Source organism: Mustela nivalis (assembly GCF_964662115.1).
Source record: "Mustela nivalis genome assembly, contig: HAP1_SCAFFOLD_2169, whole genome shotgun sequence".
Taxonomy (NCBI): domain Eukaryota; kingdom Metazoa; phylum Chordata; class Mammalia; order Carnivora; family Mustelidae; genus Mustela; species Mustela nivalis.
The window spans coordinates 36652-59049 of NW_028134496.1; the positions used below are offsets into that span (position 1 = coordinate 36652).

The 22398-nt window shown below is 53.4% G+C and overlaps 1 protein-coding gene across 2 annotated transcripts in view; it reads right to left on the minus strand.

The window, feature by feature from the left end:
* Nucleotides 1-22398, minus strand: part of LOC309858311 (endothelin-converting enzyme 1-like) — a 62017-nt gene that overhangs the window by 35137 nt on the left and 4482 nt on the right. The window contains exon 1 of one of the 2 annotated variants that reach the window (XM_082750991.1): nt 44-116. The exons of the other annotated variant lie outside the window; for it this stretch is intronic. The gene's annotated coding sequence lies outside the window, so the exon portion shown is untranslated. Of the gene's footprint in view, nt 1-43; nt 117-22398 lie in introns of those variants that run through there. 2 annotated transcript variants of the gene reach the window in all.

A 22398-nucleotide genomic window follows, 5' to 3' on the forward strand; every position in this document is an offset into this window, starting at 1 on the left:
CCCGCCCCCCCCCCGCCCCCGCTTATGCAACACGACGCCTCACCCCCGGCGCCCACGGTGCAGCGGCCACAGGCTCCTCATGCTGCGCCCCTGCGATGCCTGGTCCCCAGTGTCACCGCGGCCACTGCGCGACAGACTGGCCCGGCGGGCCAGACAACGCGCCACCTTCGCGGGCGGGGCCTGACCAGCGCGCAGTTGCCGGTTCCCTTCATGGCCCCAGGGGAGACCTGGCGTAGGTGGAGGCCCCCCCACGGCCAGCCGCTGCTGGCGGGAAGGGGTCTCGCAGCAGCCCCTCCTCTTGGGAATCCCCAAGTCACCCTTCAGGACGGGGATTGCCAGCGGGAGTGGAGGACTAGGAAGATGCCCCTAATTTGGACCACAACTGTCAAGAGAGAGGTTCCACCTCCCAGGGCCCCTTAGATGCCTCGAGTAAGTCTCCCCATCAGAGCTAGAAAGATTAGGGGGGCGGAGGTGGAAGAGAAAAGGCAGGTGTCTCCCCTCTCATTTCCCCTTTCCTCTAGCTCAGGGATTTTAAGCCAGACAATTAATGAAAATTCCAGAGGCTCAGGGCTAGTCAAAAAACCAGGAAGGTGACCCATCCCTCCACCTTTGGTCTCAGGAGGCAAGAGTCTCAAGCAGGTGCTCCCTCCCCAGCCAGGTGAGCTGGGCTGGAAAAGCAGGCTCCCTCAGACGTGGGGTGCTCAGGTCAGGACCCTAGGTACCCAGCACTCTGTTTCCCAAAGGACCCGCCACTTCCAGTGGGGCCTGGAATCCCCTGCATTTATACATTTTTCAGCTTCCCCCAGAGCACGTCAATTCCCATATTCAGTTCCCTAGGCCACACACGTGTGTGCAGGAACTGGCTCAGAGGGGTGGGGTGACTGCCTGGGGTCACAGCGACAGCTCCCAGCAGCCTCCTGCTTCTGCTCTGGTCCTCTCAGCACCCAGAGCGAACCTTTAAAAGGAAATTCTGAACTTGCTATTCCCTTGCTTGACACTTCCCAAAGACAGTCCCTTTGCCAGTCTGTCCACGGGGCCCCCGCCTACCCTCATCTCGTGCTGCCCCCACCTCACTCACTCAGGCCCCAACTTCTTCGGCCTTCACTCAGTTCCTCAGATTCTCACGTTTCTCCCCTCCCTCCCGTTCTTTGCAGCTGCTTTCCCCTCTATCTGGAACATTCTTTCCTCATCTCTCCTCCTCCCATGGCCACTTCCGCTTCAGACCTTAGCTTAAATCGCCACCTCCTCCAGCGTCCTGACCACTCTTAGTCCCTCAAATACTCTGTTACACACCCCATTTTTCTCTATCTTTACTGCAGTCTGTTGTTATTTTAGTTTACATTGATCCCTCCCCCGCACCCAGAGCCGGGACCTTCTTTGGCACAGAGAATCTCCATCACCTCGCATACAATAGGTGCTCAATAGACAGTTCCATTCGATGGTGGAACAAGAGGAGGGGAAGTGAAAATTACTCTGGGGCAGTGCCGCTGTCCTTGACCATCAAATTTTGCAATGTTCAAGGACAAAGGAAACTATGGAGCTGGCCTGGGCCTGGGGAAGGTGGGTACTTGGGAAGAATTTTAATTCTGGAGTCTTCTGCCCCACTCCCAGTGGGTGGGGGAAAGCCCTCTACAGGTGGAAAGGACTCCAGGGCTGCTTCTCACGCTGAGTTACAGCTGGCCTTTTTCTGAAGCCAGGACACTTGTTTAAACTAAGTAACAGCTGTCAACTGCCCAAAGGAAAGACCCTTGAAAAAGAAGTTCAGTTCACCACACACCTTCCAAGCCCAGCACAGCCGCTACTGTTTCAGAGACACTTAGGGGTATGAGGCATTTGTCAGTTCTTTCACATCTATCATCCTTTTAAGCCTCTTGCCCTTCCCTCTGAGTAAGTATTATTGGCCCCTTTTACAGACCCTGAAAGTGAGGGTCAGGCAGGTAATTTGCCTGGGGACAGAGGCAGTGGCTCCGCCTCCTTCTATCTCATTTCAGAGATCATCTCTTCGAGGAAGCTCTCCTCACCACCCTCCAGAAAAGGTGGCTTCTGGTCCCCTGCTCAGTGTCCCCCCCAACCCAAGGCCCTACCTCATGCTTCCTTCTGTTCAAGCACACAGCATTCTAAATGGGAGGACCCTGAAGCCTGGGGCAAGGGTTCCTCAGGCCCTGTCTCCCCGGGGCTAAGTCTGCAGCTGGAGCCTCCTCGGCTGTTGGAGCGAAGGCAGGAGGCAAGGGAGGGAGGCTGGAAGCCCATCCTGGGGGCCAAGGCCAGGCCACCGGTGCCGTCCGTCCCACTGCAGCCTGTCTGTGGATGTGCTATCTGACAAAATGTAGCGGTCCTGACCCCAAGATGTTCTGCAAGGCTCCCAATGAGAAGACTGAGGATGAGGGGGGAGGCACAACTCGACCCCCCTCTTCCCTCGCCGCCCAGGTCACCTGGCTGGAGAGTGAGAGGCCCAGGATGTGAATGCCTGCCTGCCTAGCCTCATGCTGCTGCCTCCAAGAACCTCAGCCATGCGGCTAGGAAGTGGCCTTGAACCTGGGTCCCGCACTCTCAGTCCTGTGCTCTTTGTGAAAGGGGGAGCTGCACCTTCGGGTGGGGCCCTCATGGAGTCCAGTCACTGAGCTGGCTGGGTGGCCCACACTCGTTCTAATCGTCTTTTTGCAGTGCTGGGGTCACACCTGACCCCACAAGCTTCGGGAAAAGGAGAACACAGCTGCTTTGTGGCGAGTCTGCCCCCGTCCTCTGGTTCCTCCCCCTGCTCCTCTATGCCTGATGCTCATGAGAAGGTGGAGACCAAGGACGGAGGAGTGGGAGCCACAGCTCATCCCCCCCAACTTCCCACCCCGCCCCAGACCTCCAGCTGCAGAGAAAAAGTGGTGGGAGCCAGAGGCAGCTGTGACAGTGCCCCGCTCTGGAAACCCCACCCTGTGGAAATCAAAGGCCTGGGGTGAACAGAAATAAGAAATACTAGAAACGCTCACATGCTTCTGACACCAAAGGCCTCTGGCCGGGTGACAGTCGGGCGGGATCCCATTTGCTGTGACTGTGTTAGTCACGCAGAGGGTTCTCGCTGTTGGTTTGCCCAAGGCGGGGGATCTTCAAGGAACCTTGGAGCTGTCAGAGGCAGGAAGTGCAGTCCCAGTGAAATTCACAGGCCTGCGACACCCTGGCCACACCCTCCATGCTTCCACATTCTTTCTGAGCCTTTGCTCCACCAGCTCCTGCTTTGGGGGCTCGTGATTAGCTGGGATCCGTGAAGTCCTTATAGGTCATCTCACACACACTCATATCATGTATTAGTCCAGTAGGTATTCAACGGCACAACGATAGACTGGGTAGAAGTTCTAGATCCAAGCCTCGGTTTAGATGCCTATGGGGCCACTTCCCAGCTGTGTGACCTTGCGCAAGTGACAACCTCTCTGTGCCTCAGCTGTCCTGTCTGGAGAATGGAGATGATAATCACTGTACCCCCCACTGCAGGACTGCTGTCATCCTTCAGAGAGTTAATACAGACGAAGTGCTTAGAGCAGTGCAGGGCACACGGCAGGTGCTCACGAGGTATCCTTTTTCCTTCCATCATTACTTATACGCCGCAACTCAATCAAACAGCTTCCGTCAATCCCTATGGCCTAAAGAACCCCGAACTCCTCCCTCTCCAGGTCCATCCTCCACATACCCCTCGGGTGTGTGGTCATCACCCCAGCTCTGAGCCAGCCCCTCAGGGGTCGGCCACCAACGGGAGTCCAAGAGTCCTTGACATACGTCAGGCCTGTGCTGCAAGGTGAGGGGGCAGCTCAGAGGAGGACTTGGTCCCCGCCCCCAAGGGACCAGTAGCTGATACCTGTCTCCCAAGACTGGGGCCCCCTCCCCTCCACTGCTCTCCATCTTTGGCCTACCTCCTCCTCCATGAAGCCCTCCTCACTTCCTTCCCCAAGGTTCCCCCCTCCCTCCTCCAAGTGGCACCTGCATTATGTACAGGCTTTATCTGGGCATCTCCACACCCGAGATGGAGAGAACCTGGGGGGTGGGCAACAATCCTCTTACTACTTTCCAGCCCTGGCACCCAGCATACAACCTGGTATATAGATAACTAGTTCACTAACTAGATAACTAGTTAACTATAGATAACTAGATAACTAGTATCCCAGGTTTTCACAAGGGCATTAGCATCTGTGACTTCAACAAAGCAGAAAGAGTAGAGTTTATTTGCTTGATGACAGTCATGTAAAATCAAATAGAACAATTTCAGGCAAGGGACAAGCTAGTGAAAATATGGGTGTCACTCCTGAAGATGAGACTATATGACATTTATTATTACTATTATGTCATCTATTGCATTGCTCAGTCTTTTAGAAGGAAATTTCCATTTGATTAATTTATTTTTAAATTTACCACAATGTTCCTATTTTGATACTAGGAATCCTAGGAATTGGCTCAGATCCCTTTTTCCCTTGGCTGCCAGGAAACTGACAGTCAAATCAGACACTCATTTACGGGCACTTCCCTGGTCTTTATGTTCAGCCTTTTCCTTGTCCACATTTTTCAGTCTGTTTTCCCTGATTCTGATTTTCCATTTCAGTTGCCTATTATCTTACTGAATGAGTTTTGGTCATAACCCATCACGAATCCTTTGCAGAATAAAGTAAATTAGAAGCAACCTGTAGCAGGCACCTGGGTGGCTCAGTGGGTTAAAGCTTCTGCCTTCAGCTCAGGTCATGATCTCAGGGTCCTGGGATTGAGTCCCAAGTCAGGATCTCTGCTCAGCAGGGAGCCTGCTTCCCCCCTCCACCTCGCCTGCCTCTCTGCCTACTTGTGATCTCTGTCAAATAAATAAACAAAATCTTAAAAAAAAAAAAAAAAAGAAGCAATCTGTAGCAAAGACCACTCCCCTTCCCTTAACCCCTCCCCGGGGAATGCAGCGTCAAGGTGCTTATTCAGCAGTGGGGGTCAGGCAGTCAAGGTAGACCTGAGCCCAATCCCAGGATCCTGGGCTCACGTCATTTCCCCTCTGGGACCTCATTTTCCTCATCTGGAGAAAGGGTTGTTGTGGACAGCCTGGTATACAGCACTGCATCCCAGCCCCAAGTCAACCCACTTCATACCTGTTTTTCTTTATTTTCTCCACCATTTTTTTTCATTTACTTGGGATTTTCCCATCATCCACATATTTTTTCTTTTATACATTTTTTATTTAAGTGTGCTCCATACCCAGGATGGGGCCCAATGTGGGACTTGAACTCATGACCCTGAGATGGAGACCTGAGCTGAGATCAAGAGTCAGACACCTAACCGACTGAGCCACCCAGGCGCCCCTACCCTCGCCCACATAGCCGAGCTTGGCCTTCATACAGCCAATGCCGGCCTGACTGTAGCCGTGCCACTGTGCTCAGGACAAAAATAACAGACTCCCTGCTGACCAAGGTCAACATGAATAGTGATATGTCCAGTGAGAGTAGGTACTCTTGATAGGTAACAGAAGTGGCACTTTACCTCTGTGCTCTTCCTTCCCAACACACATTCCCCCAGGCTAATAAGGAGGAAAACAGCAAACAAATCCCAACGAAGAAGCATTCTACAAAATACCTGACAGTATTCCGCAAAGCTGTCAAGGTCATCAAACAAGGCAAGTCTGAGAAACTGTCACGGTCAAGAGAAGTTAAGGAGACAGGACTCTAAATGTAATGGGGTGTCCCAGAGGGAATCCCAGAACAGAAAAAGGGCATTAGGTAAAAATGAAAGAAATCTGAATTAAGTACAGACTTCAGTTAGTAATAATGTATCCATATCAGCTCATTCATTGTGACTGATATCCCACAGAAGACGTTAATCGATATCCCACAGAAGACGTTAATAAGCGGGGAAGCTGGGTGTGTGGTTTAAGGGAACTCTCTGAACCATCTTCTCAATGATGCTATAAATCTCAACGGTTCTACAATAAAATGTTTGCTTTTTTAAAAACCACCACTGCTGCCCCAAAACCCAAAACAGTATCATCCAGTGTCATCAACACGCACACAAGCCCAGCACTGTCCAGTTCTCAAGGCTCAATTATGCCGATTTTTTAAAAAGAATTTACTTATTTGAGAGAAAATGAGTAAGAGAGAGAGCTGTGCACGAGTGGGGAGGAGGGGCAGAGGGAGAAGCAGACTCCCTGTTGAAGTGGGGATCCCAGGATCCTGGGATCATGACCTGAGCTGAACGCAGACGCTTAACCGACGGAGCTGCCCGGGCATCTCTACACCCTGATCTAACGTGTGTCTCATGAGCACCCTGTGGAATAAACCTGGGACCCCCATTTTATAGATGCACAGACCAAGGCCGGAGAAAGGAAGCAGCTTGCCAGTTGGCGGCAGAACTGGAACTTGAACCCAGATCTTCCTGACCCTCTGTTTTTGGGCCACCTCCCTGAGGCCTGGCTCCCTAGGCCAACCTCCTGAGGAAACGACAGGCTGCCTGGAGTTGGGTTGTGCCGTGGGACCCCAGAAGTGGGTGGGGGCGGGGAGGGAGACTCCACTTTGTGCCACCAAGGGGGTCAGGTGGAGCTGGAGGCCAGACATGGAGAGTGGGGAGGCAGACAGGAGTTGGGGGCAAGGGATGCCTAAAGATGAGACTCAGAGACAGAGAGAAGGCCAAGGGCACAGAGCGTACATGGGAGACTATGGCTGCTCACAGCCTCCTCAGAGAAGGTGGCGGCCTTGCCAGTCCGTGAGTCGGTCACCCTGGTCTGGACCAGAGAGTCCCAGGCCGAGCTCCCGGAACGTGCTGGCAGATGAGACATGCTCGCACATGCAGGGAGCTGGCAAACACTCCCCTACTTGGCCTGCTGCTGACTCACCTGCCTGGGGGCCCTGGGAGGCATTGAGAGCCTTACCTAGTGCTGCCAACCAACACCCTCAGTGCTGCTGAGGCGGCCAGCCCACGCCCAAGCCCCAAACCTGGCCAGCAACCTCCTCCCTACTCCCTGACCTGGGCCACACATTACACTGCTGACCACACCTCTCTCCACCTCCCCCACTCCCGTGTGATAGCCTCTGTCTGTTACCTCTGCCCCTCTGGGGCAGGGGGGAGTGTCCTAGGCTCTGCCCCTCCTCCCCCTGGAAGCCTTCCTTGTTGGCCCCCTGACCCACTTGATCTCCCATTATCACCCTCCACCCCCCACCCCAGTCCCTCACCTCCCAGCTGGCTCTAAGCAGAACTTTCTCAACTAACTGATATGGTCCAGTCACTCTCCTCCTTCACACACCGGCTCCGGAAATGGCAGAAAAAAACAGGAGCCTTGGCGCGGCTTCCAAACTCTCCTCCCTGCTGGGGTCTGGCTCCCAGCTCCCCTTGAGCTTGACTCGCCAGTCCTCCCTCACATGCTCGAACCTCAAATACATACGGTTCAGTCCCGTAGCCACACAGTGCTCCCGGCTGCCGGGCCTCTGCGAATCCGCTGCCCTCTGTCCATGAGGCCTCTCCTTGCTTCTTCCCCTGGCTAACTCATCAGCTCAGACGCTTCTTCCTCCAGGCAGCCTTCTCGGACTTCACTGTGACCTTTCTTTCCCTGCAGCACCCTGCACAACCTTCTAGCATCTCATCCCAACAGAGTGACCACAGGCAAGTGCAGCCGTGTGACCCTGACAAAGTCCCCCCACTACCTGTGTGGGCTTTGCTTGTCTATCAAGTGGAGAAGATAATGGCACCTATTCTATAGGGTCTTTATACGATCAAATAAAATAAGACACATCAAGTCCTCAGTCTGGTGCTTGCAGAGAAGCTGCACTCAGGAAGCGTTAGTGTGGGTGGCGGTGGGTTCAGAAAACGCGGTTCCCGGGACGCCTGGTTGGCTCAGTTGGTTAAGCAGCTGCCTTCGGCTCAGGTCATGATCCCAGCGTCCTGGGATCGAGTCCCACATCGGGCTCCTTGCTCAGCAGGGAGCCTGCTTCTCCCTCTGCCTCTGCCTGCCATTCTGTCTGCCTGTGCTCACTCTCTCCCCCACCCCGCCTCTCTGTTAAAAAAAAAAATTTAAAATTAAAAAAAAAAAAAAGAAAACGCGGCTCCCATCCTACTGGGAAGGACAGAAGATGGGACCTAGAACATGCCAGGGGCAGGGCCTGGCCCTTGCTGGCACCACAGTACCTCCTTGCTTGTTCGCCGCTGCACAGTACAGAACTGTAACACCGGGAGGGTTAGCAACATGCCCAGAGTCACACACCTGGTGAATAACAAAGCCCAGACGGCAGCCCAGGTGTGCCAAGGCCCAAAGCCTGTGGTTTTGCCATGACAACAAACGAGGTGGCAGCCCCAGACGGGTCCATCCTTCCCACTTCAGGCATCCCTTCCTGGCTGCGTTAAAGGGCCAACTCGCTCTGGTCTTCTCCAAGCACCAAGTTCAAAACAGACCGGAAACGTGCAGCTGGCCCCCACCCCACGCAGGATGACCGGTCTGTGTAAGGTCCAAGCTGAGGACACCACACGTGTCTTAACAATTTGCTGATCTAATCACATAAAACTTGGGACAAAGTGAATCTCTCTCTTGATACTTAAGATGGTCACGCCTGAAGTACCCCCTAATTAGGCTCAGCCAGGAAGCAGCTCATGGAAATGGTTGTAATTAGTATTTGTGTTATATAGGTGGGGTAGTAAGGGCCAGGAAGAGGGAGGAGGAAGCAGGTGAGGCAGGAAGCTTTGGGGACTCCTTGGATCCGTGAACTGAGGGTGGCTGGGGCCCTCACAGTTTGCACCAGACCCCACGCCCACCAACTTACGTGGCTGATCCAGTTCGACTTTCGTGATGTCTCTGTGATGTGGGCCCTGTTCTCCCTTTTCTAAAATGAGGAGACAGATTCAGAGAGGTCCATTCACTTGTCCAAGGTCACACAGCCAGTGAAGAAAGAGCCGGGGTTCACACACAGCTGCTCATCTCCCCATCTGGCCCGGTGATGTCATGGACAGCAGGCTTGGCCTTGGGCTGGGAGGCAGGAGGTCTACATTTTGGCCCCAGGTCCCATGTTGCCTTCCACTGGGTTTCAGCAAGTGCCTTCCCCTCCCCAGCACACAAACAGAAGGTGTGCCTGTCAGGCAGGGAGTGGCTGAAAGCATGGACTGGGGAGCTGGGCTCCCGGGATTCCAGCCTTGGAGCAAACCCTTCCATCTGAGCTACAGCGCCCTTGGTACGATGCAGACAATGGTGCGGCCCTCACAGGGGTGCAAGGCTCAAACACATTAAAAAACTTAAAACACTGCCTGAATGTTATTATCATTTTTGGGGAAAGCCTGGGCTTTGAAGGCAGTTTTTCCATCTGTAGAATGGGGAGGTAGTTTGTTGCTGGAGTCAAACGGTGGTTCACAACGCCCGTATATTCTTAATTCTATAGAGCCCTTCATATTTCAAAGTTACCACGGCAACCCAAAATACAAAAGAGACGTAAGTGGGGCTGCCCCTTAGGCACTCAATGACCCCATATCCTGACCCCATCTGGCTTCCTCAAGTGTTCCAAGGAATGAAGTTTGAAAATCACTCCTTTACATTGCTTCCTGACAACTGACAGCTCTAAAGCGAGGTGGATACTGGGACTGGGGCCTGGGGCTGGGATGGTGCTTGCCCCACGAGGTGAGCACGGGACAGGGGGTGGCTGGGCCACACCCATAGTGGAGTCCAAGGAAGGGGGGCTGCTGGCTGCTGCCATTCAAGCTGGACAGCGGCCTCCCCAGGAGGTGGTTGAGGAGCTGGGGAGGAGCCAGGGGAGGAGCACGGACCCATGTGGCCCCCAGCAGCTCACGTACCTGTCTGCCACCAAGGGGTGACCCCATTCTCATCCAGCGACATGGGGACAACACTGAATCCCAGGCATAGAAAGCCTTTACGACTGTGAAAACCTGGCCCAAATTAATGTTTTTTTGCATATTTCTAGTAGATGACTTTCTCTCCCTAGTAGCACAGAGTCTGGGGCCATAGGACATGGGTTCAAGTGCTGGCTGAGTCCCCAGCGCTCAGTTACAGGGCCATTGCCACCTGCGTGAGACAACAACACAGAGGGCATGGCCTAGAGCCTCAAACACAGCACTGCGGGCCGCTCTGGGCCTGGGGCAACACTAACCAGCTTGCTCCGTAGGGCCCTCATCCGGTGTAGACAGACGGCAGTTGAATCAGGCTGACTGACTCCTGATCCTCTAAAGCACGGGCTTCAGGCGAGGTAGTTGGGACTTTTCAGTTCTGTGCTCAAGCACAGATCAAGCTAGATGGGGATCTGTCTGTCCTTCGACTTTAAAAGTCCCATTCAATTCGATAGCTGTTTCCTGGAGGTCCCGTGGTGCCTGTTCGCAGAGCACCCATCCCGTGCCAGGTTCTCACCACAAACCTGCCTGGTAAGCCACACTGTCCCCATTTGACAGATGAGCAAACCAAGGCTCAGAGAGGTGCTGTGACCACCCCCAGGCCAGGCTGCCCCTTCACAATACACAGGAAGTGCAGCCGGGCCCGGAGGGGTCCCTGATATGGAGGCTGCAAGAAGACTGGTGAGAGCCTAGGGTACCAGCCCCCGTTACTTGGGTCTTCTGGTGGGAAGTGACATCCTCCGAGTGTTGACCCAACCAGCATCAGGGCTTACTCAGGAAACAATCTTAACTCTAGGGGAACCAGCAGCCTGAGAGGCTGGGCGCCATGTCACCTCCTCCGAGAGGTCCTCCTTAAGCAGTCCTGTCACCTCCTCCCCCCTCCAGCCGATGGCCCATAATCCTTCCCTGAGCACCAGAATGGTGTGAAGCACTCTACAGATATCACTCGTTTACTCCTGCCAAAGCCTTTCGGCAATGATCTCTACCTCTCTGAGCCTGGCTTCCTTACTGGTAGGAGGGGGGATATATGAGAGCAACACATATTGCAAAGGTGGGTGGGAAGATCCAACTGGAAAAACCAAACACACTGGCAAATGCTGCTTTAGCACTTCCTGCCAGCCTGGCTTGGTAACACAGAGCACAGCCAGAGGGGGAGACGGTCTGGCCTGTCCCCGCCATTCCACTGAGGCTGCTGGGACACGTTCCTGCCAGGTACCCCAGACCCTCTTTCCCCACAACATCTGGTCCTGAGGGACACGGCCAAATGGAGTAGAAGGAGCACTAGAGAGGAAGCCAAGAGTCCAGGTTTGGGTTCTGGCTGTACCCTCACGGGCCCTGTTTTCCTCCTGGGCCCCTTCCCCAAGGCGGGACCGGATGATAGAAATACAGCATTGTTTTGCCTGATGATTCTTATCTTCCTCTGCCCAACCTTCCCTTAGAGATAGACTTGTCTGGACGAAGTGCAGCAGAGGGGCTGAGGCTGGGGCGCGGGGTGCCGGCGGGGAAGCTCCAACCCCCAGCTCCCCCCACCCCCGTGGTAGCAGCATCCTGGCCTGGCCTGGGCCTCCCTGGGTGGCTGAGCCTTCCCTTCTCCCTTGCCTCCCTCCTGGACCTGGGCTCTCCCCCTGCCAGGTTCCTGCTCCTTCTGCCCCCACTTGCCCAGTGCTCCCCGAGAACTTCATCAGGCATCAGTCAGGCTGCTATCCTCCCGACCCCACCCCTGGCTGCTTTCCCAGCACTTCCTACAATCAGGACTCCGCCAACGGACAGCCGAGGTGTCTGAACTTGCACACTGCCCAAGCCGGGGCAGTGCCGGCGGGCGGGGCTGAGGTGCGCTCTCATTGCCTGTTCAGGGTGGCAGCACCCCCGGGAGCTGGCGAAGCGGCACCCCAAGTGCAGTGACCCACCCTGGCAGCCTCTCCCGCTGTGCTCACTCCCCAGGGGAGGACGTGCAGAGGTCACGAGCGTGGCCTCGGAACAGTCAGGGTTCAAAGCCCAGCCAAGTCTTCACTCTGTAACCCTGGGCAAGTCCCCTAATCCCTCTCTCTGGCGGAGCTTACTCATCTGTAAAATGGATTTATTAATAAGTTGTTAGGAGGATTAGATGACTTAATAACATCAAACACTTAGAAGAGGACCTCAAACAAAGGAATCACTTAACAAATAGTATTATTATTATTGCTAACAGTCTGATTAGCCCAAGGCAGGACTCACAACCCGGCATCCCACGGGTCAAGTCTGGCCCACAAGAAGTGAGTTATTGGCCTGCAGCACTGTACCCGGTTTTGAAATGCCCTCATTTAGAAGACTCTACATGAAGAGCAGTATTTTCAGCTTTTCTCAGGAGCCGAGGAGGGGCTGCCAGGGGACAGGACACAAGTCCCCAGGGCCTCAAGCCCTCCCACCCCACCCCCATTTCTCCTTGGCTCCTTCTCGCTGCAGCCCAGGGTCGGCCTTCACTTGTCATCATGCTAGTGCTCTGGTTTTTGTAACAAAGAGAAAAGAGAAGTATTTCTTGTCCCCTTGTCTTAGTCAAAGTGGGAAAATGATTTATAGGAGGTTGAAATAGGGCAAAATGAATCTGTGGGGACAGAAATCACAATAGCAGTTGCCTCTGAGGCTAGGACTTCCTGGAAAGAGGCCGGAGGGGACCTGCTGGGGGGATGGAAATGTTCTAGAAATGTCCCCTATCTTGATTCCCCTTGTGTTTTCATGCGTGTCTATGTTTGTCAAAACTCATCAAACTGCTTCCGGCCTGTGCCTTTCACTGGATGTCACTTATACCTCGAGAAGAAAAAAAGAAGCCCAAACTGAAAGATGGGTCAGGAGGGTCTCATATTTCAAAGTAAACCGTGACTAACTCCTTCTTGGGTGTGAAAAGAATGACTGTTACTTTAATATATGGGAAAAAAGGCAGCCTGAGGTGCCCCTGAGAAATCGACCTGGTTCTCCTGCTCACATGTGAGCTGGAGACCTAACGGTCTGAGGCCATGATTGATCTTCAAAAAACTGCACAGACCCATAATAACCAGCACCGTAGCCATTAGCCACACGGGGCTACTGAAATTAAAATTAACTAAAATTAAATTAAAATTAAAAACTCAATTCCTTGGGATGGCTGGGTGGCTCAGTCGGTTAAGCGTCGGCCGTCAGCTTAGGTCATGATCCCGGGGTCCTGGGATCAAGTCCCACATCTGGCTCCCTGCTCAGTGAGAAGCCAGTTTCTCCCTATCCCTCTGCCTGCTGCTCCCTGGGCTTGTGCTCACTCATTCTGTCAAATAAATAAATAAAATCTTAAAAAAAAATTCAATTGTTCATTTGCACCAGCCACACTTCAAGTGCTCAACAGCCACACAAGGTCATGGACAGCACACATACAGAACACCTGCCTATCACAGCAAGCTCTATTGAAGGGCACCAGCTGCAAAGCCCGGACTCCCTTCTGATCACCCGCCCGGGCAGGCACTGCGATCACAGCAGTGCCTGACACAAAAGAAGTGCTCAGTCAACATGAGCTGAAGGAATGAATGGAGGAGAAGCAGCACACAGCACTGCCTGGGTTTGAATCCCGACCCTGGTCCTTTCCAGCTGTGGGGCCTCCAGTGAATCTCCCCTCCAAGCCTGATATGGTCAGTAGAGATGACAGCATGGCCCTCTCTCCCCTCCCTCTCAAGCCCAGGCACATAAAGCAGTGTCCTCGTGGGGTGGGGGGGGGGGGGACTCGTGCCAACTGCCAAGAAAAGGCCTGCAGGAGAACTAGTGTAGAGCAGGTGAGAGGGGCCACTGGAGGCAGTTCTGTTTGTGAGCGGGTGGCAGTGCGGGGCCCAAATGTGCAGGTTCAGGAGGGAGGGCTGCTGAGCACAGGGAAAAATCTACGTTGGCCCCCATGCCTGGACGCCTGAATTTGAGCTGAGAAATAGCGTCAGACACACACAACGCTGCTATGGTCACGGTGGCTGGGCAGCTACCTTGATCCCCAGAGAGACCCCTCTGTCTTATAGGGTGTGGACCCCCACCAGGGCAGGCCAGGATGGGGCCCATCATGGGGGCTGCTGGGGGTAGAGGGGGCACCTTGCTCAGGGCCCAGTCCTGTCTTCCCAGCACCTACCCTTCTCCATCTCCAACCACACGGGGCCTCTTAGAAGAGGGGGGCGCTCTCATGGATCTGTTTGTTCACCCATTCAACGAATACTTAGTTGGCACCTATTGTGTGCCAGAAAATAAGCTCCATGCTTGAAATACGTCATTGAACAAGACAAAGTCCTTGTCTCAGGAGCTTGAATCTTAATCAGTAAGATCAACAAGAAACCATGTTGCTAAGGGGCGCCTGGGTGGCTCAGGCGATTAAACATCTGCCTTCAGCTCAGGTCGTGATCCCAGGGTTCTGGAATTGAGTTCTGCATCTGACTCCCTGCTCAGCGGGGAGTCTGCTTCTCCCTATCCCTTTGCCCCTTCTCCCTGTTTGTGCACACACTCTCTCTCTTAAATAATTGAAATCTTAAAATAATAATGATAATAATAATAATAACAGCACCCAACACTTATTGAGTGCTTACTGTATGCTGAGCACAAGTGCTTTTTAATGCATTTCTTATTTATTCCTTACAAACAATGATAATGCATGTTATTATTGATCCCATTTTATAGGTGAAGAAACTGAGGCACAGAGAGCTTATAGCCAAAATCATGCAGCTCTAACTGTTGACGTTTGGGATTTGGACTCAGGGAATTTGACTCTCGAGTCTCTAACCCTACCCAGTACCCTGTAGGCTCATTGCCAGAGACTACCTCGTTGTGTCATAAAGAAAGTCCAGCGGGGCGGCTGCATGGTAGTGAACTCCTGGGTAGGAATGGAGGACGGGCTCTGCGAAGTGACACGTACACTGAAACCAGAATGACAGGTGTCGACTGTCAGAAGGTCACTTCAGGCAGAGGGAATAGCAAAAGCAAAGCCCCAGAGGCAAGACCAAGTATATGTGCAAGAAGCAGGAAGGGCAGTGTGATCAGAAGGGAGTGAGCCTGAGCTGACCCCCACCCCATCCCATTCTATAGATGAATTAACTGAGGCCCCAAGTGAGCCAAATCAGGTGTAGAGCCAGGACCAGAAGCCAGGCCTCTGGACTCTCAGTCCAGCACTCCTTCCAAAGCCACACATGCCTTTGGCATGAATGCTAAGGGCTGGGTAGTGAGGACTGAGTCAGCCTGGGCCTAGGGTGGTCATGGGTAGCTGATGGACTGTCATCTCCCTGCAACCAGGCCGCCCCCTTCCTTCTAGGTCAGGGGCATCAGCTCCTGGACCACTCACTGCTCAGGGCCCCGTCCACATTTCTGCAGCCAGGGCTAGGTGATACTGGCTGCCCACTTTCTTTCTCCTGGGGGGGCTCACTCCCCTCATTTCACTTTTGTCTTCATAGCAACGCTGAGGGGTCAGAGTCAGGGTCTCTGTGTCACGGGTGGGCATGCAGATTTTGAAGCTGGACACATTCAGCTCAGCCATTTGGGAACTGACATTGAGCGAATCCCGCAACCTCTCGGGGCCTACTGGCTTCCTCGCTAGGTTGTTAGTAGTGGCTAGTGAGACACTGTGGAAAGTGCCACATGCCATGGATGCCACAGAGTAAGTGCATCAGAAAAGGTACCCTTCGGGGAGCCTGGGTGGCTCAGTGGGTTAAGGCCTCTGCCTTTGGCTCAGGTCATGACCCCAGGGTCCTGGGATCGAGCCCCGCATCAGGCTCTCTGCTCGGCGAGGAGGCTGCTTCCCTCACCCCCTGCCTGCCTCTCTGCCTACTTGTGATCTCTCTCAAATAAATAAATAAATAAATAAATAAATAAATAAATAAATAAATAAATAAAATCTTAAGAAAAGAAAAGAAAAGGCAGCCTTCAAACATCATCACTATGCCTGCAGACAGGAGGATGTTGGGAGCACGGTGGCACCAGGAGACCTTTCCATGCACCCTGGAAACCATTCTGGTCACTGTCCCCACTAGCCCTGGGGCTCCAGTTCTCAAGACCTCCTGAGGAAAATAACCGAGGGCTCCCACTTCCGTGGGAGCTTTGGCTCACCAGCCTAGCCCAGCCCTGCTCCAAGGGGGGTGCTCCCTTAGGGGATACTGTTCCAGACAGGAAATGGGAAGGGACAGATTAGTCTTTGTGGAAGGTGGCCAGGTATAGGGAGGGCCCCCCATCCCCACCCCACCAGCCTGAGCCTGACTTGAGCATCCTCGTGGGACAGAGGATGTGTCTGGGAGGAAGCTCTTGGCTCAGAGAGAAAGAGCCTGGCTCACTGTTTTCCTAATACTCCAGTGGGTCAGAAGGTCCAGGACGGGTCACCTCTAGAACCCTGCCTGCCCCACTCGTGCACGGAACCATAATCCAGCTCCAGCTGCTCACATGGGAACTGCCACCCTTCCCTAAAGCACACCTTCTACTTCTCTACCCCCAGACCTTTGCTTATGCTATCTCCTCCACCTGGAGAACTTTGTTCCCTGCTCTATTCACAGAGACATAACCTTTTTCTTTTGAGGTTCAGCCGAAACGGTGTTTCCTGTGCCCCCACCTAAAGGGGCTCCTTCCTTGGCGCTTTACTTTTACAAGCATTTCTGGAGACTCTCAGGACAGGCTGGCCTCCTTTCTCACATATCCTGCCAGGGCCAGACACAGGAGCACAATCAGAGCCTTGAGCCCCTTGAGCCCCTGCCCCAGAGACCACGCGTGGAGGATTCCCAGGGACTGCTGAGCTCCTCCCTTGGAGGAATGGGAAAGCACCCCCATTGGGGAAAAATTTCTTCTGGGAATTGGAGATAAGATGAGGAAAGGTGTCCTGTGGGAAGGGCTGGGAGATCTGAGCTCTGGTGTGTGTTCCAGAATCCCTAGGTCAGGATGGAGGCTGAAGAGGCAGGAGTGAGGCTCTTCAGAGCCTGTCAAGGACCTAGGAAATGCGGCTGTGAGACCTTGGACAAGTCACTTAGCCTCAGCCTCCTCATCTGAAAATAGGATTGATACTCCCTACCTCTGTTAACCAGAAGGGAGAAGCCCTTGGCACACAGGAGCTGCTGGAGCCTGAGGCAAGCTGAAGCCATGGGCTGATGTAGATGGTCCCCAGAGATCCCCAGGGCTGCACCACTGCTCCCCTGCTGACACCCAGGGGCTCCCCTGTCAGAGGCAGCTTTAAAACTCTCCAGGACGGGCGCCTGGGTGGCTCAGTGGGTTAAGCCGCTGCCTTCGGCTCAGGTCACGATCTCGGAGTCCTGGGATCGAGTCCCGCATCGGGCTCTCTGCTCAGCAGAGAGCCTGCTTCCCTCTCTCTCTCTCTGCCTGCCTCTCCATCTACTTGTGATTTCTCTCTGTCAAATAAACAAATAAAATCTTTTTTTTTTTTTTTAAAGATTTTATTTATTTATTTGACAGAGAGAAATCACAAGTAGATGGAGTGGCAGGCAGAGAGAGAGAGAGGGAAGCAGGCTCCCTGCTGAGCAGAGAGCCCGATGCGGGACTCGATCCCAGGACCCTGAGATCGTGACCTGAGCCGAAGGCAGCGGCTTAACCCACTGAGCCACCCAGGCGCCCCACAAATAAAATCTTAAAAAAAAATAAAAATAAAAGTCTTTTAAAAAAAAAACAAAAAAACTCTCCAGGACTCGGGCTGGAAGCCAGAGCTGTTCCATTACTGACCTCCTGCCAAGGGCTTAGCCAGACCCAGCTGGAGCCCGTCATTCACTGTTTCTGGAGGTTATCAGAGCTGGAGAAACTGCAGGACAGCAGTGTGTGTGACAGAAGCTGGCCCTAGCTCTTGGCTAGCTGGGACTGGAACTGGGCCAGGGGGGCACCCCACTACCTCTAAGAGAATCCATGGGATCCTCCTGCCCTCTCTTGCCCATCCCTAAGGCCCCACTCGGGCTCTGGGGTTTTGGGGCCACATCTCAGCCATGGGTATGTCTCATTCCCACTGGGGCACGAGGCACAGAGTTCCACAGAAACAACTCTGGGATGGTGTTGGGGGTGGGGGTGGGGTCACTCCTACTCCGTGGTTAAGAAAATAAACTCTAGAGCCGAGCTACTTGGGTTCAAATCCTGGCTCTGTTATTTAACAGCTATGTGACCCTGAGCAAGTTACTCAACCTCTCTGTGCCTCCATTTTCTCACCTGTAAAGTGGTGAAATCATAGTACCTATCTCGCTGGGTGGTTGTGACAACGCCATTTGTTCTTTGAGACAGGTTCACTACGGGGCCTGGCACCCAGTTAGCATGGGACTGGTTAGTGGAATGGACAGACACATGGACGGAGCCTGTGCATCCAAGCTCAACCCCGTGGCTCACAAAGCCCATTAGCGTCCGTGTGGATGTCACCACCTGCTACCCCCGCCTAGGTCATGATCATGTCTCTCCAACTGGCCTGCTTTGCCTGGCAAAACCTTGCCACTGCCATTTGTCCCCCAAACCCCTTCAACACCTAGTTCAAAGGTCACGCTACTCTCTGTAGCCTCCTGGGTCAAGACCCTCAGGGTTGTAAGTGACAGAAACCCAGCTTCCGCTTGGGTTTCTAACAAAGCAAATGTCCTGACCTGCACTGCATGAAGGGGAAGGAGGGCCAGGCCTGGGACAGGAAGAGATTCAGGAGCTCAGAGGAAGCTCCTGGGTTCTCTCCCTCCCTCTCCTCCCCTTTGTGTTACCCTTGTTCTCGCCTTCTGGGTTTAGCCTGGGTCAGGCTAACCTCCTGGCAGCTGCCAGCCCTAGAGAAATGAACGCTTCTTTCTCCCTCTGTTGAAATATAGCTCGGCGGGGGGGGCATGGAGGGGGCATGCCTGGGTGGTTCAGTAGGTTAAGTGTTTGCCTTCCGCTCAGGTCATGATCGCTGGGTCCTGAGATGGAGCCCTCCCTTTCCCCTGCCGCCCCCCTTCCACAGTCCGGCTCCCTGATTCTTTCTCTCCCCTGACCCCTTCCCTGGCTCATGCTTTCTCTCTCTTGCACATTCTCTCTCTCTTTCAAATAAATAAATGAAATCTTGGGGGGGGGATATATATATATATATACATATACACATATGTATATATATATATATATATATATATTCATATATATGTATATATATATATTCATTCCTAGGTAACAGCTCTGATGGGCCAGGCCTGGCTCAAGTGTCCTCCCTGTGAAGAGGCAGAGGCAAGGTCCTGGGATGTGCACCCAGCTACCCCCAAAGGGAGGGGCTGCCAGCAGCAGCAGGAGAGGGAAGAGGAGCTGGACAGACACAATCTGTGTCCATGCCATTGCCCTGACACCCTGGCTCCTTGGCTTTTCCTTCCCCTGTGCTCCCATGGCATCCTGCACACCCCGCCCCCCAAAAGATCCCACTGGGCCCATGGCTGTCCCACCCACTGAGCCAGGCAGTCTTAAAGGGCCACAGCTCCCATCATCTTGGCCTCCCAGCACTCAGCTCTGGTCCCTGCAGACAGTTCACTTTCAACAAGCGAGTAAAAGAAAACAAGAAAGTAGATGCGGGGCGCGCCTGGGTAGTGCAGGTGGCTGAGCGTCTGACTCTTGGTTTCTGCTCAGGTCATGGTCTCAGCGTCCAAGGATCAAGCCCGGAGTAGGGCTCTGTGCTCAGTGTAGAGTCTGCTTGAGATTTTCTCTCCCTCTCCCTCTGGCCCTCCTGCACATGCTGTCTGTCTGTCTCTTTCAAATAGATAAATAAATCTTAAAAAAAGAAAGAAAGGAAGAAAGAAAGAAAGACAGAAAGAAAGAAATCACTTTCCATAATTAAAGAAAGAAAAAAATAAGAGGTAGAAACAGTTGCCCAAGGGGCCAACCAGGAACCAGGATAAGAATCTTAGTCTAGATTCTTTGAATCCCACCCTGAGCCTACCTAGACCCTCCACTTACAATCGTCAAAATAATCTTTTTAAAAAAACCTCTTTGAAATTTTATTCAAGCCGTTCAAGTGAAAAAAAGATTTTCTCCCCCTCTTTGGAACTGCCTTTTTGGGGAAATGGGTGATGGGGACATTTGAGCTGAGATTACTAACCTGGAGTTCAGACTTGGGAGCCTCTGTGTGTTTGGAAAAGAAAGCTTATCATAGGGCTGTGGGTTGGTAAAAGGATGTAGTTTTAGTTCTCACTGTTTTACAAAAGAATCCATTCTCCAGGAGTTCTAGGAAAGCTTTGACAATCCCCAAGGGGCAATTAGGTTACTTTTTTACTGCTTCTCAAAGGAAGAATGAGGTTTTTCTCCTGCTGCTCCGTGTGTATTTCCTTACTGACATTCAGGATTGGGACTTTATCTTGTAACTATTCCAGTAAGTAATTCCATAAAGCTAATAACTTGGAAGATAAAACAAATATGTTTGCAATTTTGTGTTCACTTTCATGTAAATATTTAGGATGTGGATTACACAATTCTAATAAAACCTCATGCTTTTATTACCAAAAAAAAAAAAAAAAAAAAAAAAAAAGGCCTCTTTGAGAAGGAGAGTGGAACCCATCCCTCAGGAAGCGGGAGACAGGCCCCCAGACTGGTGTGTCTGGGGGAAAGCGCCCTGGATTTGCAGTCAGTTGGACCTATGTTCCAACCAGCTTCTGAAGACACATGTTATGGTCTAGGGCAGCCCCAGTGGTGGTGGGGATTGAACGAGAGAATATGGACAAAGCGTGCGGCATGTTGTAGGGACCGGAAGAATGGGAGCTACTGCCGTCAGAGTCGGGCTCCCTGGCCTTCCCAGGGCCATGGCGGATCTCGCTGGCTGCCCAGAAGGCAGGACCCACAGGTTCACAACCCTGGTGCCTCCCTTTACCCCAGGGGCAGGAATGTTCCCAACATCCGTCCACTCCTCTGTTCACCCACTGATGTGCCCGTCCCAGCATCTCAGCAGGCCTATCCCACACACCACCAACAGCATAGGCTTTGGGGGCGGGCCATCACCGCCAGTTTACACAGCACTGGGCCCACAGGTCACCACCCATGACACTAAGATGCGGGACAATGCAGCAGCGGAAGCGTGGCGGACCCAGGATCCAGGCAGCCTGGGTTCGAACCCCAGCTCTGCCTCCTACTACCTGTCTGACTTGGGCAAGTAGCATGGCCACTCTGTGCCTCAGTTTATCAGTAAAACAGAAAGAACAGCAGCACTACCCTCCCAGGTGGCACAAGAAAGAGCGAAAGCACGTGAAGCAGCGTGAACACGGGACTGCTGGTCCCTCGATCCTGTCGTGCGCCTGTGGGAGGTACCAGCATGGGCTCCCATTTTGCAGACGAGAAAATCGCACGGAGCCAGCACCAGACACCGAGTCTGTCTGACTCTGAACTCCCTGTCATCTTTCCCCCACCCCTTGGCCCCCATATTCCCTCCTGGACTCCAAAATCCTGTCTTAGCATGAAGGGCTCGTCCCCACCTGCCACACTGCCCAGGCCGTGTGACAGGACACCTCCCCACATCCAGCCCCAGCCAATCAGGGTGGCCGCTCGCCAAACCAGATGCTACTGGGCTGGCGTTGCCTCAGTGACCAGGAATGTCCGCCTAACAAAGCCCACCCCAGGCTCAGCTTCGCATCTGGTCCCCATTACCCGCCTCACGCACATGTGTCATGCTTGCCGGGGAGGCCGGGGGGGGCCTGGGAGGAAATGCCTAGCGGGAGAGGAGGCCCGAGTCCTGCTGATGGTGGGGGAGCAGTGCTGCGTTGGCTCACGAGGACACACGCTGCCCCATCTGCAGTCGTGGCCCACAGTGGGTCCCAGGTGCAGAGCAGAGCTGAATAGAGGGTAGAGAATAAGGGACCAGGGATGTGACAGGAAAGGGAGTGGAGGGGCAACGAACGGAGGGAAGGTGCTAGGCCACGAATCCATGGGACGGGCTCTCGCCACCATCTGCAGTGGGAAGAGCAAAGGTTGAGGAGCAGAGAGACCTGGGCGTGAATCCCTGGAATCTACTGCTGTGTGACCCTGGGCAAGTGCTCTTGCCTCTCTGAGCACGTGTCCTCATCTATATCATGGGGATGTGCAAACCTACTTCATGGGCCTGTGGTGAGATTTAAGGAGATAAACCATGATGAGACAAAGGCGCAGGATTTCAAGTTCCTCCGCCTCCTGAGGGCATGGGCTGAGATGCTGAACACGAATGGGACAGCACAGCAACGTCCAGGTTCCTGGAGAGGCAGTGTGGCCAGAATGACCTTGGAGTTCAACCTGAGTGATGACATGGCCCGTGTTACGGAGGTGGCATCAGCAACGGCCCTGCTGTGGCTGCTAACATGTAACAGCAGCCACGGCCGCAGGCACACCATCTCCTGAGCAAGGACTTCATTCCAGGCCTAGTGCTAGGCAGCAGAGACAAAGAGAGGTTAAGTAACTAGTCCAAGGCCACATAGCTGGGGAGAGGCTGTGATTCAAATCAAAGTCTACTCAGCTCTTAGGTACCAGAGGATCCTGCAGCACAGAGTGGGAATTCTGGGCTGGGAGACATCCCTGCCTGGGCCAAGCACACAGTACCCAGCGGCATTCCCTAACCCCCTCCTGGGCCCCCAAACTCCTGGCTCTATAGCCCTCTAGTCCAGCTCCCTCCTCCCCATGCTGTGGCTTGGCTCCTACTCA